At 37.5% G+C, this 19313-nt stretch overlaps 1 protein-coding gene across 3 annotated transcripts in view; it reads right to left on the bottom strand.

The window, feature by feature from the left end:
• OSBPL1A (oxysterol binding protein like 1A) overlaps nt 1-18024 on the bottom strand; it is a 286161-nt gene extending 268137 nt beyond the window's left edge. The window contains exon 1 of one of the 3 annotated variants that reach the window (XM_078153459.1): nt 17789-18024. The gene's annotated coding sequence lies outside the window, so the exon portion shown is untranslated. Of the gene's footprint in view, nt 1-17474; nt 17573-17788 lie in introns of those variants that run through there. The other 2 variants (XM_020968688.2, XM_078153458.1) reach the window with 2 other exon arrangements.
• Between the last annotated feature and the right edge of the window lie 1289 nt (nt 18025-19313).

The raw sequence follows: 19313 nt of genomic DNA, 5'->3' as shown, positions 1-19313 counted from the left end.
TGTCCATTAACAAAGATATAATTATATTACTCCCCTATAAAAACTCGAGTGGTCCCCTACTGCCTTTATGATAAAATCTAAACTCCTCTGTTTAAACTTTTAAATGCTTTCATAATATGGCCCTAACAAATCTTTCCAGGCCCAATGGATATTACTCTCCCTCTCACACCCTGAAATTCAAACAAATTGATCTTTCGTTGCATCTTCACACATAGCTTGTCATCTCTCCAGACTCTGTGCCTTTGCACTGTCCCCCCTGCCTGGAATGCACTCCCACCTCATCTCCACCTCAAAAAATCGTTCTCTTCAAGACACAGAAGACACAGCACAAGCACTTCCTTTTTTGATCCTCACAACTGCTAACACATCCTTTCTCAAAACAACATATGTTTAACTACCTTGAATATATTTGTTCTTTTTACATTTATTACCTCCATATACTTACGTATGTACCTAATATTTCTCACAATGGATCATAAGCTCTTTGAGAACAGTAACCATTAACAATCTTTTTTTTATATTCCCAGTACCTAACATGTCTGGCACACAGCAGACATTTAATGTATGCTTGTTGATTATTGATGCATTGACTAATCACCAGAATTAGAAACCAAAACAAAAGAACAACAACAACAAAAAGAGCTTGACAGATTAGAATTAAAGGCCAAATCTAGTAAGATGAAATTTAAGGAGAAAAAATGTAAAGTCTTATCCCTGGGTTCGAAAGTGTCAACTGCACAACTTAAAAATATGGGAAGCCTGGCTAGATAACACAGTGTTACATGCTCTCCAAAACACTCCAACAAAAGGGTCCTCCCAGCTTTGGCCAAAACTTTTCTCCACGTGTCCCTGATCTCATTCCCTTCAGTCTTCTCCAGAAGATTGCCCCCTCAATTATACTCCCTTCTCTCTCTAATCTACTGGCTTACTGGATTCAAATACGTTTAAGTGTCCTTCATCTCCAAAAAACCTTCACTGAACTCTACTATTCCCTAAAACACTTCCTGACAGTATGCTCGCACTCTCTCATTCTATCTCTCTCTGTCTCTCTCTCTGTCTCTGTCTCTCTCTTTACTTCTCTCCTCTTTTCTCAAACTCTTAAAAATGTTGTCAATATTTACTGCCCTTACTTCCCCTTTCACTCTCACTCCTCAACCTTTGGAAATTTGGCTTTGGGTGTCATCCAACTAAAATTTATCTCTCCAATGTTCCAACAAAATCTTCATTGCTTAATCTGATGGTCTTTTCCTCTTTGCTGCATAATTGCATCCCAGACTCATAACCTGACATCACTAACTGCCTACAGGACATTTTAAATTGGATGCCCTACAGACACTGCAAATTCAACATGTCCAAAGGAGAACTCATTATCTTCTTCCTAGAAGATACCCTTCTATCAAAGTACCTTACTTCTATCAAGGGCACGACCATTCCTACCAGTCTATTAGGCCAACAAAATTGTGGATCCTAAAATCAAATTCTTTAGTTATATGTTGCACTGAGGTATCCTACATTAAGCTCTTTCCCAAATCTGCCATACTCCCCCTTGTATAACATAGTCAACAATAAAACTGTGACTGTATCAATAGAGGGCAAATCCTGCAGTTGCTACCACATGAAAAGGCTAGGTCTGTCTTCATACGATAGACCAGTCTGAAGGAATGCAAAGAATATATTTATTAAGCTCCTACTATATGCCAGGAACTTCTTGACTACTCTCTATATCATACTTACTATAGACGGGTTTTTTATAGGAAGCCTACAAAATTATCAATCTAGTCTTTGCTCATCTATGCAAAATTGGCTTAGTTTTAATGTGTTTATATACAACAAGAACTACCTTCTACATGAAGCCTTTTCTGTTCCCTTCAATTACTAGTGCTCCCTCAAACTACCTTATATTTAATAACTCCACATATATTTTTCTTTATATTTATTCTGTATTCACTTAATGTATCTTTGTTTTCTCCCCCATTAGAATATAACTCCTTGTGTCAGAATTGTTTCATCTATTTTATTTGTATTCACAACATCCACAATATACAAAAGAAATCCAGTGTGATCTTAAAGATATTATGTTGAGGGACTTCCAGGTCATGTGAGCAATAAGATGGCAAACTAAACATTTTTGCCAACCCCCCACAACCTCTTAAACCTCTTCAAAACAGAAAGTATGTGTCAAGCTTTATAAAGCAATTTCAGGTGTTTTCAGGGTCTATAATACTCAGAATCCAAAAGAAGGTAACTCCTCTCCCCCTCCACAAAATCCACGAACTGACCCCAAGTTCACTCAGCACTCCTCTCCCACCTTCCATGTTACTGGCAGCGAGGTTGCACTGGAGACTCAAGGACACCACACAGGCTTACATCAAAATTCGTTATCCTGTGTTATACTCCCTCTCTCCAGTGTCATAGAGATCCCAAGTCTCCAGGCTATATAAGTTTGCTTGGGCCTTGATAATCTACTTGGCCACAGAAGCTTCAAGAGTAAAAGCCTGCTGGGAACTGCACCTGGAAGCCCAAGCTGTAAAGCTCTGAACCACTAGCACCAGGGTAAGCAGAGTCTGAACTGCTGGGACCAGGCCAGAGAACTAAGAAATAAATGGAGTGGGACAGGTCACCAGGACAGGGCACCCTGCATGTGGGGAACTGTGCAGCACTACCCCAAGCCTAAGGGAAAGAGCAAAGCACCCAGTTGGCATAGAGACAGGCTAGTAAACTGTTACTTGCCCAGTGTGGGAAGTGGCTGAGACGCTTTGAGATCCACCCCCTAAGGAAACCACAATCAGAGGGGAGGGACTCGGGAAATAAATGACAAAGAAATAATGGAGGAAAAAGACTGAAAGTACCAAAGATTTCTGGAAGAAGGTCTCTCAAAGACCTTAAGCATAAAGAGAAAAATCTACAGAAATAAGGCCTCCAGATGTAGCCAACAAGTTCAGACGTAAGTACTGCAAAATGAAGGATAATGACCCAACACCTGATTAGGACAGAGGACTCTGTGAAATTTGAAGAGAACGTAGAAGCACAACACACTGCTCCAGAATGGTTTAAAAGAGAAGTGACAATTATGAGAGCAGAATTTGTGTCCTGCACAGCAAAAATAATGAGGAGAAAAGAAAAACTGAAACATGCAATGGCAAGTCTCACCAAAGGGGAAAAAATAGTTTAGGAATGCAAACACACAGAAGGGACGGCCAACTTAGAAGAAGAGAAGCAAAATAAAATAAAATAATTTAAAAATACACTCACTATACAAGCAAAACATACCTATCTCAAAGAAAGGATGTGTAGAGATAAACTAAGGATCATAGGTCTCCCAGAAGAACACAACAGGACAAAAAATCTTAACAACATAATGAAGGAAATAAAAGAAGAGAACTACACCCAGAACTTCTGAACATAGAAAATGAAACATCATTTAAAAGAATTCACAGATCACTTCCAGAAAAAAAAAAAACCTAAGGCTTCAAACTCCAAACACATAGTGGTTAAATAGATCTCAAATATAAAGGGAAGGGCATCAGAATAATGCAATGTGAGCATTTTTCCACATTCACTAGAAAAAGGAGGAGGGAATGAAATAATGTGCTTCCAAAAAGCACTGGAGCTCAGGATGAAGCCCAAAGCAACCTATCCTACAAATCTGAGCTCAATTATACAGGACAAAATATGGACCTTGAATAATGAAGAAGAGTTGGAAACATTTTTACAAAGAAAACCAGAACTAAAGAGATTATTTGCTTCTTGAACATCCCAAACAACAGAACTGCAGGAGAACCAAATAAATACAGACAGTAACAACCACAGAGTGACAACAGAAAGACCAGTAAGAGACATAAAAAGATGCAGGAAGGCAGAAATCTGGGAGATGTAACAGTGAAAGAGTGGACCAGGGCATTACGGACAAAACCTAGCAACACCTTGCCTACAGGTGAATGTTTATTTTGGAGAACTACACTACATGGGAGGTACATGAAAGGGGAGGGGAACAAAGAGAATAAGGAGTGAGTGATGCGCTGCGGTCAAATCAAAGGTTAGCAATGAAAGAAAGATAACCTCTGTGGTCTCAGAAAGAGAAGAATCTACAAGGAAGTGCACTGGTAAGGGGAAGAGGGAAGAAGGAATCTTTACTCTGGAGGCAGGCATCCACTGATGAATGCTCCTATGGGTAAAGGGAGATAAAGACACACTAAATGAGGTCTGGGGAACTGGTGCCAGAAAAGTCTACTTGTCCTGGGGGAAGGAGTAGAGTTAGAACCCCTGGAGGCAACTGGCACCTGGAAGCATGGGATAGCCATCCAAACTACCAGAAAACGAGATAGAGATCTTAAATGATCTGATCTCAGCAAAGTAAAGAGATCTAGCTATAAAGGAACTACCAAAAACAAACAAAGTTGGTACCTGACAAATTCACTGGAGAAGTCTATCAAACTTTTAAAGAACAATTAGTATTCATACTTTACAAGTTATTTTCAAAGACTGAGAAAAAACCCTACCAGAATCCTTTTTATGATACAAATGTAGTTCTAATTCCTAAACCAAGAAAGGCTAAAACATGAAAAGAAAACTATAGGCCAAAATCACTAATGAGCATTGACGCAAAATTGTTTAAATCAAATCCTATCAAACAGGCTACAGTTATTTACCCAAGAAATCATTCACTATGATCAAGTGGAATTTATGCCAGAAATACAAGGATAATTCAACATCAGGAAAACGATTAGCATAATTAATCATATTAAAAACCAAAACATCCAAAACCACATGATCAACTCAACAGATACAGAAAAAAGCCTTTGACAAAGTACAATACCTTTTTATGCTACAAACTCTACAAAGTATAGGCACAGAAGGGCGTTTTTTTAATATCATAAAAAGCATCATCTAAAACCAAAAGCAAATACCATATGCAATGGAGATACACTAGAACCTTTTCCAATAAATATGAGAGTGAAGTAAAGATGCCCATTCTCCCCACTATTATTTGACATAGTTTTTAAAAATGCTAGCATTAGCATTAAGATGAGACAAAGGAATTAAGGGAACAATTGCAGGTAAAGAGAAGATAAAATTATCTCTGATAATTTTTTGTTGATGATGATATATGGTTTACTTGGAAAACCTCACGGAATCAGCAAAGATACTGAGAAAATTAATAGCTTCAACAAAGTTGCAAGCTACAAAAATCCTCAAAAATCAACAGCATTACTGTATAATAACAACAAAACATTAGAAGCAATAATAGAAAGGGAAATCTCATTCCAAATAACTACAAAAAACATAAAATATCTGGGGATTAACCTCCCAAGGTACAAAGCACTTGTATACATTCAATTACAAAATTATCCTCAAAGAAATAAAGAACAACATAAATAACTAGAACAACGTTAAGCACTCATAGCAAGACCACTCCAATAAAAATGGAAAATACTACCAAAATTAACTTACACTTGTAATGCAATACTCTTCAAATTACCAAGAAGATAACTTTACAGAGTTTAATATAATAATTTTTAAATTGTTTGGTAAAACAAAAGATCTACTCTATCAAGGGAAATGACAAGAGAAATAAGGACAAAGAGGGAATATACTTCCAGACCTCAAACTACATTATAAAGTAGCAGTCATCAAAATCATCTGGTAATGGTTAAAGAATAGAGATACATCAATGGAACAGATGAGACAAAGGAGATTTAGAAACAACAGAACTCAATAACTCAGTGTTTGATGAAGTGGAAAACCTAAATTACCTAGGGGAAAACCCCTTCTCTGATAAAAAACGGCTAAGAAAAATGGAAAGCAGTTTGGCAGAAATTAGTCTTAAATCAACACCTTCTAACACCAAACATAGTAAATGGATGTGACCTTAATATTAAAAATTATACTATTAAAAATATAAGAGAAAGATATCATATACCTCTCACAGCTATGGGTAGAAAATGTATTTTTAACCAAACAAGAGATAGAGGCAATTATAAAAGATTAAATAGATAACACTGACTCCTTGAAGCTGAAAAGCTTCTGCACAGATAACATTAACGCATTTAGGATAAGAAATAAAGTGGTCAAATGGGAAAAAAAATTAATTTTATTTTAATATATGGAATAAAACAAGCATTTCTATAACAGTACAATAACAAAGATGATTGCACATGAAACTTCAAATCTTCTATGCACAATTTGCTATTCCTTTCAAATGTACAACAAAATTATGATTTCTTTTTTTCTTCCCCCTGCCCTGGAAATGGCTACCATTATACCCAAAGAGGTGTATGTATGTGTGTGTATGTGTATATATCTATGTACGTATGTAAAATTATTCTATACATACTTTATCAGCAAATTTCTCTGTTAACATGCAGGGTTTTGGTATCCAAGATAGGTAAACAACATATACATATACACACACTACCTACAGGTGTGTATACAATAGCCATTTCCCAACAGATAAATGAACAAAGGTTAGGAACAGTTTTTGCAAAAGTTTTTCAAAAGAACTTGCAAAGAATTCACAACCACATAAGAAAACGTTAGAAAACACTAAGAAGAGAAATGCAAATCGAAATAAACCTGAGATTTCATCTCACACTCTGAAAATTGGTAAAAATGACAAAAATTAGCAACAGTCAATGTCGCAGGGGTTGTGAGAAGAGAGGCACACTAATATATTGTTGGTGGAGCTGTAAAGTAGTACAACCATTGTGGAAAGCAATCTGGCATTATGCAAATAAAATTACTACTAAACTGTCTATATCCTTTGAACCAGAGACTTCATTACCAGGCTTCTACCCCAGAGAAGCCACTGATAAGGAAAAAAAAGTCCCTATATACTCCAAAATATTTATAGCAGCATTTTTTGTGATAGCAAAAATTTTAGATACAAAGATGCCCACTAATTAGGGAATGGCCAAATAATTTGTGACACATGAATGTACTATTATACTACTCTGCTATAAGAAATGACGAGTATAATGAACACAGAGAAGCACAGAAAGACCCATATGAAATGTGGTAGAGTGAAGTAAGCAGAGCCAAGAGAACAATATACACAGTAACTACAGCAATGCAAATGGAAAGAACTACACACCAAAAAATCAAAATAAATATAACAAAATTATAAAGATCAAGTGGGGCACAAATGAAAAAGACACCCCCAACCAACTCCTTCGTGGAAGTGAAGTCTACAAGTATTACACACTGCACATACTCTTGGACTTCTTCAATGTATCAATCAGCTATGCTTTTTACTCCTCTCTAAAAAAAACCACTACTTGTCACATGGTATAGCTCTAAGGTAGGAGAAGGGATGCATGCAACATGATGGTGATATAATAAAAAAATCAAATAAAAACTAGATTAAAAAAGAATATTACCTTAAAGGAGTTCTTTGGAATTATCCGATAATGAAAGACAAAGAACAAATAAAGCTTTGTTCTTATCTGAAAGGGAAGCAGGAAATTTTAACCCACACTCTAACCTCATTCAGAGCCAAAACTAATTCTGTGTTCATACTTTAAAACAGCTCACCTAAAAGTAAACTGTACAACATTTATGCTTGGCAATTTAAAAAATATATATATATTATTTGATTTATTTATTTATTTATTTATTTATATACACATATAAAAGAAAAGAATTCAAAGTACTAGTGTTACACAGAAAATTCTCTAAGTATTTAGAAAGCCACATCATAAGGACAAACAAGCAACACCTCACATGCCACAAGTTGCCAGTAACAAAAAAAAAACATGTTATGTCTCTCAAGGCCACTTCCAGTGTGGCTTCTAACTCCTCTCTGTAAGGCCATTTTCATATATGATTTTAAGATATTTTAAGCCCTTCCAGTAAAAGCTTCCTTTTAGAGCTTTCTCAGAGGACAAAAAAGAAGTTACACTCAAGAATGTGAATTAACAAGGAATACTGAAAATAATTTGATCTCAAAAAGTTTGAGATAGAAACTGAGGCTTTCTCCTTAATTCTCCAGACCTCATGATTAACTTAAACTAACTGTACATAATTATTTTTATCAGAAAATTAAATGTTGTAGTGTTTACATTTTTATTAAACACTAATCGAGATACTTACTTGAATTGAGAATTGAATTTGCTAAATATGCAGACCTTGTAAATCCTCTCTTACCAGCAAGTCCAAGTGAAGAAATGATTGACTGACACCAGCCTTTCTGAAATCCCAGTTGAAACAGGGAAACTTGTGAATTAAAGTTTCACCTTTTAGCAGTTACTGAACACCTACTATATGCAAGGCTCTATACTCATGCTGCTTCAGTTTTGTGACAAAGACCAGGCTGAAAAGAATCAGAACTAACTTTAATTTCGAAGATTGCTCAATACAATTTTAACAGCTGCGTTCATCTCTTAAACCTAGTTCAATTTCCAAAGACTCAAGAGTAGAGAATTTCTATAAAGGGGCCATCTAGAATAATGTAATCAGTCCTTTTCCTCCCCTGAGGATAAGAAAGAACTAGAAGATTAACACTGTATACTCTTACAAATTCACCCAAAAAGTAAGTCACCATCCTTGAAGAATTAAAAGCTTGAAAACTTGAGCTATACGCATTTCTACAGTACCATTTTAATTATACATCATAAATCAAAAACTAAGCTTTTGGAATTACCAAATGGGTTGTGTTGTATTAGCATAACCAACGGACATATGATTATCAAAAATAGATACAATAATAAAATACTGCTCATTCAACATGCTGAGTTCATACTTGGTATCAGATGTTTTAAATAATACACAAAAGTACAGTGTTTTGGGGAATTTAGGGACATAAGAAAAATTAAGTATTCTAATGAGAAAAATAAATGCATTTGACACCTGAATACTTCTGAATACATAATAAACTAACGTTCATGAGAGAACACCAGATGACTATTTTTTGATGTTTAGATATTCAATTTTTTAAAAATGTATTAAGCACCCAATTATGTATTGGGGAGAGAGTTAAAAATGAAGTAATTCCTGCCTTACAGACTTATACTCTACAGGGGGTTACAGTATGTAGGTTAAGTAAAATACAAGGTACTTTGAGTACGAAGAGAATCTTAACAACTGGGATAGGGAGAATTAGGGTAGCCTCCATGTTAGGCAGTGGTACCTGAACTGAGCTTTAAATGAACCTAAACAGATAATGAGGAATTGAGGACAGCTTGTACAAATACAGTAAGACAATTTGGCTGGAATTTAGAGCACAAGTAAAGGAGTAAGCTGAGATCAGACTGGAAAGGTAGGGTGCAGCCAGATTTTTGTGACCCTTTAAAGATGTTTGTTTGTTTGGAGGAGGGGGAAATACAGCTGCGCCCTGGTAAAGTTTATATTTTTATCTATATTCTAAATTCATTTTTAGTTTTAGTTCTAAATAATCTTCCTCCTCTTTTCCCTTACCCATTAAAAAAAATATAAACCATTCCAAAAGGTAATGTAAAACAAATTTGCACATAGGTCATGTCCCAATGGGAAAAAGACACAAAAGAAAATATGCTCTTTCTGGAGATGGATAGCACACTTCATCCTGTGTCCTTTGAAATTATGGTGGATAATCGGGTTGAATACTTACTCCATCTTTCAGATTTGATTATCTTTACAATATTTTTCTTACTATATAAACTGTTCTAGTTCTGCTCACTTTGTTTTGGCTCAATTAATATATGTCTCAGTAAGCTTTTCTGAAATCATTCCCTTTATCATTTCTCACAGAGTAACAGTATTCCAACACATTCATATGTGTTGACTTGCTCAGCAATTTCACAATTGATGGGCACCCCCTCAGTTTCCAATTCTTTGTCATTATAAAAAAAAAAGAGCTATAAATATTTCTGTACACATAGGCCCTTTCCCTCTTCCATCTCTTTGGGGCATGGCCCAAGTAGCAATACCACTGGTCAAAGGGAATGTCTGGGTTAATAGCTTTTTGGGTGTAGTTCCAAACTGCTTTCTAGAATGGTTGGGCTAGTTCACAGCTCTACCAATCGTGCATTAGTATACCTAATTTCCCACATCTCCTCCAGCATTTGCCATTTTCCATTTTTGTCAGCTTATTTGATGGATGTAAGATTATACATCTGAGTTATTTCAACTGCAATTCTCTCATTACCGGTGATTTATACATTTTGTCATACTTCTACTGATAGCCATTTCTTCCTCTGAAAACTGCCTGTTTGATCATTGGTCATTTGGGAAATGGCTCTTTTTCTTATAAATTTGACTCAATTTCTGACACTTTATTTCTTCATTTATCGAAGAAATGTGACACAAAAATTTCTTCCCAGTTTATTGCTTTTCCTATAACTCTGGCTGTACTGTTTTGTTCATTTATTCTAGAAGTCCAATTATGGCTTGTTCATTTTCTTTTGCTAAGATAAGGGTTATTTAAGTATTCTCTTTTCTTTCCTGATAACACAGGCAAATTATATTTTTGTAAATATTCATCCATTTCACTAAGATTGTCAGTTTAACTGCCATACAATTGAGTAAAACAGTTCCTAATAATTGCTTTTACTTCCTATTCACTGGTTGTGAATTCACATTTTTTCATTTTTGATACTGGTAATTTAGTTTTCTTTTTTATTTTAAACAAAATAGCCAATGGCCTATCTACTTGTTTTTTTAATTAATTTATTTTGATTCATCAACAATCACTTCCATATGCTTTCGAGTTTTAAATTTTTCTCCCTCTCCCTCCCCAACTCTGATATAGTACTTGATTTTATTTTTTTTAAACAGCTCCTGGTTTACTTATTAGTCCAATGTTTTTGTTTTAGTTTCAGTTTTTTTCATCTCCCCTTTGATTTTGGGGATTTCTATTTTGGTGTTTAATTGGGGGAGGTTAATTTCTCAGTTTTTGAATTTTTTAGTTGTATGCCCAATTCAATAATCTGCTGTTTCTCTTTTATTGATGTAAGAGTTTAGATATTTTTCCTTACGTACTGCTTTAGTTAAATGCTACAAATGTTGGTATGTTTGCTCATTGTTGTCATTATATGTAATAAAATCATTTCTATGATTTGTTCTTTGAATTCTTTAGAATTAAGTTATTGATAAGTCCAATTAAATTTTAATCTATGCTTCAAAGGCCTGTTATTAGATATAATTTTTATTGCATAATGGTCATAAAATACATTTACCATTTCTACTTTTCTGTATATTTCTGAAATTTTTATGTCTTCATAAAAGGCCAATTTTTGTAAAAGTTCTACGCACAGCTGAAAGAGTATACTCCTTTCTATTCCAATTCAGTATACTCTAGAGATATATCTAATTTTTCTAAAATTCTATTCATCTCCTTAACTTGTTAATTCTGTGATTAGATTTATCTAGGTCTGAGAGGAGTAAATGGAGTTTCCTAAATATTGTAGTTTTATTGCCTATTTCCTCCCATAATTCATTTAACTTTTTCTTTAAGAATTTAGATGCTGTCCATTTGGTGCACACATGTTTAGTATTAATATCAATTCATTTTTGGTACCTTTTAGTAAAATGTAATTTCCTTCTTTGTCTCTTTTAATTAGGCCTATTTTCGATTTTGCCCTAAGATCATAATTGCCACCCCTGCCTTTTTTTACTTCACATGAAGTACATAAGAGATTCTGCTCCAGCCCCTTATTTTAACTCTAAGTGTATCTTTTTGTTTCAAGTGTGTTTCTTGTAAACAACATATTTTGTTGTACTCTTGGTTTCTAATCATTCTGATACTCTCTTCCATTTTATGGATGAGTTCATCCTATTTACATTCAGTTAAGACTGCTAACTATTTACCTTCATTCTATTCTATTCATTTCTTTTTTACCTTGTCCCCTCTTTAAGCGTCTGTTTTGTTTCTTGGCACTCTCACTTAATCTCCTCCTCCATCCTCTTAACCATTTTCCCTCCTATTTTCCTATTGGATAAGATGAATCTCTGTACCCAACTGTGCTTATCAGTATTCTTCCCTCCTTGATAATGAGGTTTAAATTGCCTAATTCTCTGAAGTTTTGCTTGTACATATTTTCAAGTCATTGTCTTCTGTTTTGTGTCTTAAGCTTCCCTGTACCACAGTAGTTCTTTATGATCAGGTTCTTCTTCTGTTTGCTCATTCTTCCAGACTATTTCTTGACTTTGAACTTGATGCTGCATTAGGCTCTGCTCACTGGGGAGGGGAGGGGAGGAAAAGGAGGGACCCACCCTGTCCTGTCAGGGTATCCAGCCTGAGCTTCTGCTGCTTTCACAGCTCTGTATGGGGCCCTACAAGTTTTCAGTATCTCCAAAGTGGTATGATCCAGGGAGAGGTCTATTCACTGCCCTCCCGATCTAAGCTCTGCAAGCTCCTGACTCAGGTTTGCATTTGTTGGCTTATACGTGGTTAAATTTCAGTAGACTGTTAGACCCAATCACTATTTGCTCTCTGGGAGGTTCAGAGTAGGTTCTGCAGGTTCAGAGCAAATGAACTGCTGGCTCCCCTTTGGTCTTGTTTTCTACTCTGATTTTTCCACCAAATTTTTGTGCTGGGCCTAGGGTTTGAACTCAGCCCCTGAGCTTAAAGCCACATAGTGAAGTTTCTGGAATTTGTTTTAGGGTCAGCACTCTATTAGAGCCCTGAGCTCAATTGCAGCCACACTTCTCTGCCCTGGATCAGAACTGGGCAGTGGGTGACAGAGTTGGCACATGACATCTGTTCCTGCTCCCAGTGCTAGTTCAGGGGTTCCCTTGGGATCTCTCTCTGTCTTGGTGCTTCCTGTACTGGTGTTGTCTCTGTTCCTTTACCATAAGTGGGCACTGGAATGCTTCTGGTCCAACTGCTGCTACTACTGCCATACTGTGCTCCTGGTCAGCTCCTATCCCAGTGAACAAAGACATCTGTTTGCCTTATTAAGCTGACCTGAGCTAGAAAAATGACTCACTGTGAGTTTTTCTTGGCTTTCCTGATCTGAATTTGGCTTGGCATGTTTTCTAGGTTGTTATGGAGGTGTACTGGCATAGCTAGGCAAAAACGCTCTCATTCTGCCATATTGACTCTGTCTCCATAGCCTTTAAAATACCAGGCTGAGAAGATTGTGTTATCCTAATAAAAGCCACTGAAAACTTTTAAACAGGGGAGTGACATGTCCAAACCAGAGCCTGAAGATTATCTCTTCAGCTATACAGAAGAACCTGCATGAAAAAAACCACTGGAGTACAGAGAGACAGGAAGCAAAAGTAACAATTAGTATGCTATTACCGTAGGAGGCAAGAGGTGAAAGGTGCCTAAATGAAGGTATTGACTGTTTTAAAGGAAAGAAAACCGGAGAGAAGGTGACAGATACTAGAGATGGTACAAAGAGATAGAACTGACTTAACCTGGCACCAGACAGTTAAGGATAACTCAGGTTACAGAATAAGTAAGTAGAAAGATAGTAGTGGTTCCCCTGAAGGAATAAAAAGGACAATCTAGAAGAAAGTTTAAAGGGAAAGACGTAAGTACCATTTTGAATATGATTTGAAATGCCAATGGGACACCCAGGCAAAGATGATATATAGAGCTCAGAAGAGAGATAAAACTAGACATACAGACTTGGGAGTCATTTGTGTAGAGATGATAACTGAACATACAAGCTAAAAGGATTACCAACAAGGGGGTAAAATGAGAAGATAAGAAAGTCTAGAACAGAACCTTAATAAACACCTACTGTCAAGGGGCAGAAGATTGATGACTTATCAACAAAGGAAACTGAAGCATGGTCAAATAGGCAGAAGAACATGAGAGAACTATGTTGGAGAAACCAAGAGAGAATTCTGGATGGAAGTGGAGGGTCAAAAAATATTAAAAGCCATATATGGGTCACGGAGAAAAAGTACTAAGAAAAGAGCCCTGGAGATAGCAGTTAAGAAATCACTGATAATTTTAGTGAAACATATTTCAATAGAGCCTGCTTTTAAGAGACTGTGAAGTGGTTGGCACAGAAGTAGATAAAGCAAAATCAAACAATTCTAGGAGTTCTGAAGAGAAAAACAAAAGTTATATAGGTAGATATCTTCAGCACATTGTAGGGTAAAGTAAAGGTTTTTGAAGAAGGAGGAAGATCTTTTAATGTTTGTAAAGAAGGAATTAATAGAAAGGAATGATCAGTAGTACAAGTTCCTGAATCAGACATCAGGGGTACCAGCAGATGTGTTTATTCTGAAAAGGCAAGTGGAATAAAGCAGGATAGAATGGACAAAGTTGTATAGGTGTTTTGAAGTGTGAAATAAGGGAGATGAGGCAGTTTATAACAGATGGTTCTTAATTATCTCAGCAAAGTAGGTGAGCTGATCTAATAAGAAGGTGATAAGTGAGGCACTGGAGACTCAGGGAGAGAAAACATTTGAAAAAAGAATTTCTGGGGCAGCTAGGTGCCACAGTGGATAGAGCTCCAGCCTTAGAGTCAGGAGGACCTGAGCTCAAATCCGGTCTCAAACATTTGACACTTCCTAGCTGTGTGAGCTAGGAAGTCACTTAACAGCAACCGCCTAACCAAAAAAAAAAAAAAGGAACTTTGAATGTGACAATCAATCAACAATAAATACAAGATAACCATGCAAGAGTGGGGGCCCACTTGAGGTTAAAGCACAGAATTTGTAGTAGATCGAGTCAACATCATTATGTGACATCCTCCAGTAGTGTTCTGAGCATGGAAGAGAAGGCAGACAGCAGGGCTGACTCACGGTTGAGGATTGGTAGGATGTAAATGGCAGGAGGACAAAAAAGTCAAGGATTGAAACAGAGAAAACATTTGTTTTATACAAAACAATTAAAATATGCAATTTTAGGCCTATCCTCGCCTATAGACCACAAGTCACGAAACCTGGCAAAAACATGCATACCTAAAAATGAAGGAATATTGAGGTTTCAAATTCTATGAAACTGAAATCAGTCCTTAAAGGACAGTAACAGCTGTTATGGCAAATGTAAGGTACATGTGTGCATTTAGGGTAGAAAGGCTAATTATGGTTTAACATGCCTTCCCCCTACCCCCAATCCTACCCCTTATTTCTAAGATGGGTCATCAGCTAACAAGTAACAGACAGAACTTTAAAATTAAAAATTAAAAAAACTTTAAAATTAAAAATAAAAAAAAAAAACTAGCCTCTTTACCAAAATAAGGAAAATTTTAAATGTTAATCAATTTTCAATTCAATTAAACTTTATCCTTAGTATTGCATGAATAGACCTTGAATACTCCTTTGTACCCTTTTAAACACAAACACATACATATCTGTCTTTTAGTGATGAGATGGTAAGGAATATAAGCCATAATTATAATTACAGTTTATAAACCACTGAAAAAGATAGAATTGATTTATATTATTCTTGATAACATTAAATAATTCTATATTGTTGTAATACGAGCAAAGTGTCATCTAGAATATCTTCAAAATACAGACTTGTTCTTTAGGCACTTATCACTACATCTTTATTGAAAAGTTTTATAAAAACAATGAATATTTAATTTAATTCTTATAAAATTGTACAAGATGTACAATGAATCATAGTTTTTCATGAATATTAATTTTATAAAGCTGCTGTCTGATCATCAAAGAGGAGTAACAGCTTTCCTAAGTCAATAAGTAAAAGAATGGATACAACTACAACTTCTTTCCTTTTCCCTCTGTTCTGACAGAACTGTTAATTACTGACCCTTTCTTTCAAAGCTCAGATCAGTTGTCTCCACAAAACTTTTCCTGGTTCCCCTAAATAAGAGATCTTTTCTTTCTCAAATATTTTATAGCACTTCTCCTGGTATGACCTCCTCAAGCAAGTGTATTTTGCTCAATCTTTTTTTTTTTTTTTTGCTTAGGCCATCGGGGTTAAGTGACTTGCCCAGGGTCACATGGCTAGTAAGTGTAAGTGTCTGAGGCTGTATTTAAACTCAGGTCCTCCTGACTCCAAGGCTGGAGCTCTATCTGCTGTGCCACCTAGCTGCCCCTTTGCTCAATATTTTAAGTGAATTATACAGTAAAACTATTTTATCACTGATTTCCATTTCCATATAATTGAATTTTCATAAACTAAATTTCCTGCAAAATACACCTAGAAGAACATGGTTCTCATAGATCAGAATTCTCAGCCACAGCAGAGTTTCAACATGTGAAATCACAAAAAAAATACTAGTTTTATTGTTTGTGGCACCTCAAAACAAATATATTTGAGAGAAAAAAATGAATTAAAAACAGTAGAGGATTTAAGTAGCATTAACTACTTAAAATAGGGTCTGGTTTTACTTTTTTAAAGCAATCATACTAAAGTAATGTAGTTCATTTGTTCTGGGCATTTTTTGTTGTTTTGTTTTATTTTACAAACTTTCAAGCTGCAATTCTTCAGAGATATCCAAGCTGAGGGAAAGGAAAGAGGAAGGAAAAGGAAAATGTCAGCTGAAGGAGTCACATCAGCTAACAGGCATCACAGCTTCCCACACTACTACAAGGTTTTGCTAATTCAACAAGTTGTTTACAGTGTTATCAGAGACCTCAAGACTCCACAAAAAATGCATTCATAGCCAACATTTACTTTAACTAAATCCACTAAACTTGTAGGAGTTACCAGGTAACAAGCCGAAATTTAGTTGTGGACATCCATTACTTTGACAGTTCTGATCTGCACCAGGGAAAGAAAAACGAGAGAAGGCTATTACCAACTTCCCTCCCTTCTTTCTACAGATTTAAGTACTACTTAAGTAGTTACCACAGGGAGGAAACTGCATATCCCTTACCTTTTTAATTAGCAAAGGGGAAAGCTTTCTGAAGTTCTGATATAAGAACCTGGAATTTCTAGCTAAAATGCTGGTTGTAATACCTACAACAGTATTAGAAAGAGTAATCCGAAAGACTAATAATAGCAGGCATCTACAAGGCACTTCCCCTAGATTTTCTCATTTGAGCCTCAAAACAACCTATTTAAAGGTACATACTACAGGAATTACTAGTTTCATTTCACAGATGAGTAAACAAATCTGAAGAGATGAAAAAAATTGCTCAGGGTGACATGATTAGTGTCAAAGGTGGGATTTGAATCCATACCTTCTTTACTCTGAGCCCAGCCTTCTCATATTTATTACAAAATACTTCTTAAGCAAAAAGTATTTTCCAAATCTTCAGTAAGGACAATAACGCTTTTTCCTCTCCAACAGAACTCACTAATTAACAATAATGCAGAAGCTAAAGAATGGAATATACACAGAAAAAAAAATTACAAATTCATGGTTGCTCTAAGTGACACTTTTTAAGTGAGACAGGCTTGAAACCATCAATTGCAAAAGCCTAGTAAATTCATTACAACATTCCAAAGTACGGGTTTAAATTTACAAGTTGTATTGCTAACAGCTCAAACTCATTATCAAGGTCCGGTTCAAAAAAGAAAAAAGAAAAAAAGCCAGTTGCAGGCAAAGTGGTGTAGCTAGTCAAAACACGTTAAAAGGTTCCTTCTAATCCTTCACGTCAGACTGCTTTAAACACATTACCTCTAGTGCCCAGGTACAGAAACAATTCCCGAAGCCGACTTCACGTGGGCTGCGCTGCTGCCCGTCTCCACGGTCCCCCGGGTCCCCCCTACCACCCCCCTTGAATCCGCACGAACACTCCGCTCCCAGCTGGACCGATTCCTGGGTCCGAAGTGAAACTGGTCACATGACTAGCTCCTGACTCCGCTGAGCGAAGCTTCGATCTTTCGACCGAGAAGCTGAAAGTGGGGGCAGCCCCCCCCCCCGCCCCCTGCACACAACAACAAACACACGCCCGTCCTTAGATCCCGCCGGGAGCCGCAACAAATACTAACCGCTGGCTACTTTGGGCAACTAACTTCCCGCGGCGCGGCTGGGCGCAGGTGCCAAGCCCAACGCCAAGGGGCGGCCGGAGAACGATCGCGGGGATCGGGGGCGCGGACTGGAGACAGCCCCCCGGGGCGGACGCCGAGAGCTAGGCGGAGGCCGGAGGCTGAACAAAGAGCAGGGGTGGAGGAGGGGAAGGGGGCGTCACGGGGGACGGACGGACCGACGGACGCCTCCCTGCCCCTTGCCCCCTCCCCGCCCCCGCCCCCCTCTGGAAGGCGGTCAGCCTGCTCTCACTCCCCTTACTCTCAGAGGGAGGTCTCCCCAGGCTCGGGCGCCAGGGCTCACGTGGTCGGGGACGGCGGCTCCGACCCCAGCTGGGTCAGTCCATCTGTTCCTCAGTCCCTCTCTCCCTCGGCCTTCGCGCACGCGACTCGCTCCTTGCGCACGCACCACAGCCTCGCGCACGCTTCCCGGAGCCCCCTTTATTGTCCCCCAGCAACACCTCGGGACACGTGACAGCCCCGGCGCGGGGGCCCAGGCGGAACTGGGAGCGCGTGCTCGTTCGGGTCGTTCCGGTCCTACATGCACTTGCGGCCTTGGACGATTCCATAGGTTGTGGAAAGAGGACCGAGCTTTGGGGCCCCGCTAGACCGCACCCTAGGGGAGGATACACTGACCCCAGGGGATCTGTCCACTGTAGGGAACCTAGGAGGACTGTGGACTGCTGCACAAACCCAGTAGGGTGGCATGTTGCATCCAAATGGAGTTCAGCGCTGCTTGTGGTTCCTAACGCTGTCTTAAAAAGAGGGCTGTTGTCATTAAAGAAAAAAAAAATCATCTGGGCAAATCATTTCCCGTCCCTAGGCCTCAGTTTCTTCATCTGTCAAATGACGGAGTTGGACCAGAAGATGGCTTTCCAGGCCCAGATCTCTGATCCTCTAATTATAGTCTTTCATCAGTAGTGTTCTGGTACAGTAGGCTTGAGTGTGGGAACTAAACTTCTTGGAACACAACACCCTACCATCGTTATGTTAAATAGGAGAACTAGTTCTGTCTGTACTGAGTAAAGTGATCTGCTTGGTTTTGCTTAGTATAGCAAAAGAAAAACAAAATGTAAACAAGTAGGACAGCAGAGGAAGACTAAATTATCATTTTTCCCCTAAGGAGATCAGTTGGTTACAAAACTGAGCTTAACTTCTTTAAATTAAAACATTTTTTAAAAGAAACATGGAAAGTATTAAACTAGGATTATATTGAAATAGTACAAACATTTATAAACTTTGAGATTTGGCAGAAACATAAATACAAGTTAAGTATTATGCCCTTTTAGCAGTGCAGTGCATAGGCTATATAGTACATGTAACCATAATTACTAATAATAATAGCTAACATTTATATAGCACTTACTATGTGCTTTGCAACTATCATCTCATTTAATCCTCATAACAACCCAACTCACGACAAAGGCAAAAGGGTTAAGTGACTTGCCCAGGGTCACACAGCTTGTGTCTGAAATCAGGTCTGAACTCA

The sequence above is a fragment of the Phascolarctos cinereus genome, unplaced genomic scaffold (genome assembly GCF_003287225.1).
Source record: "Phascolarctos cinereus isolate Bilbo 61053 unplaced genomic scaffold, phaCin_HiC Scaffold_4;HRSCAF=312, whole genome shotgun sequence".
NCBI classification, from domain to species: Eukaryota; Metazoa; Chordata; class Mammalia; order Diprotodontia; family Phascolarctidae; genus Phascolarctos; species Phascolarctos cinereus.
The sequence above is the reverse complement of the archived record's forward strand: the minus strand, read 5'-3'. Positions and strand labels throughout refer to the sequence as shown.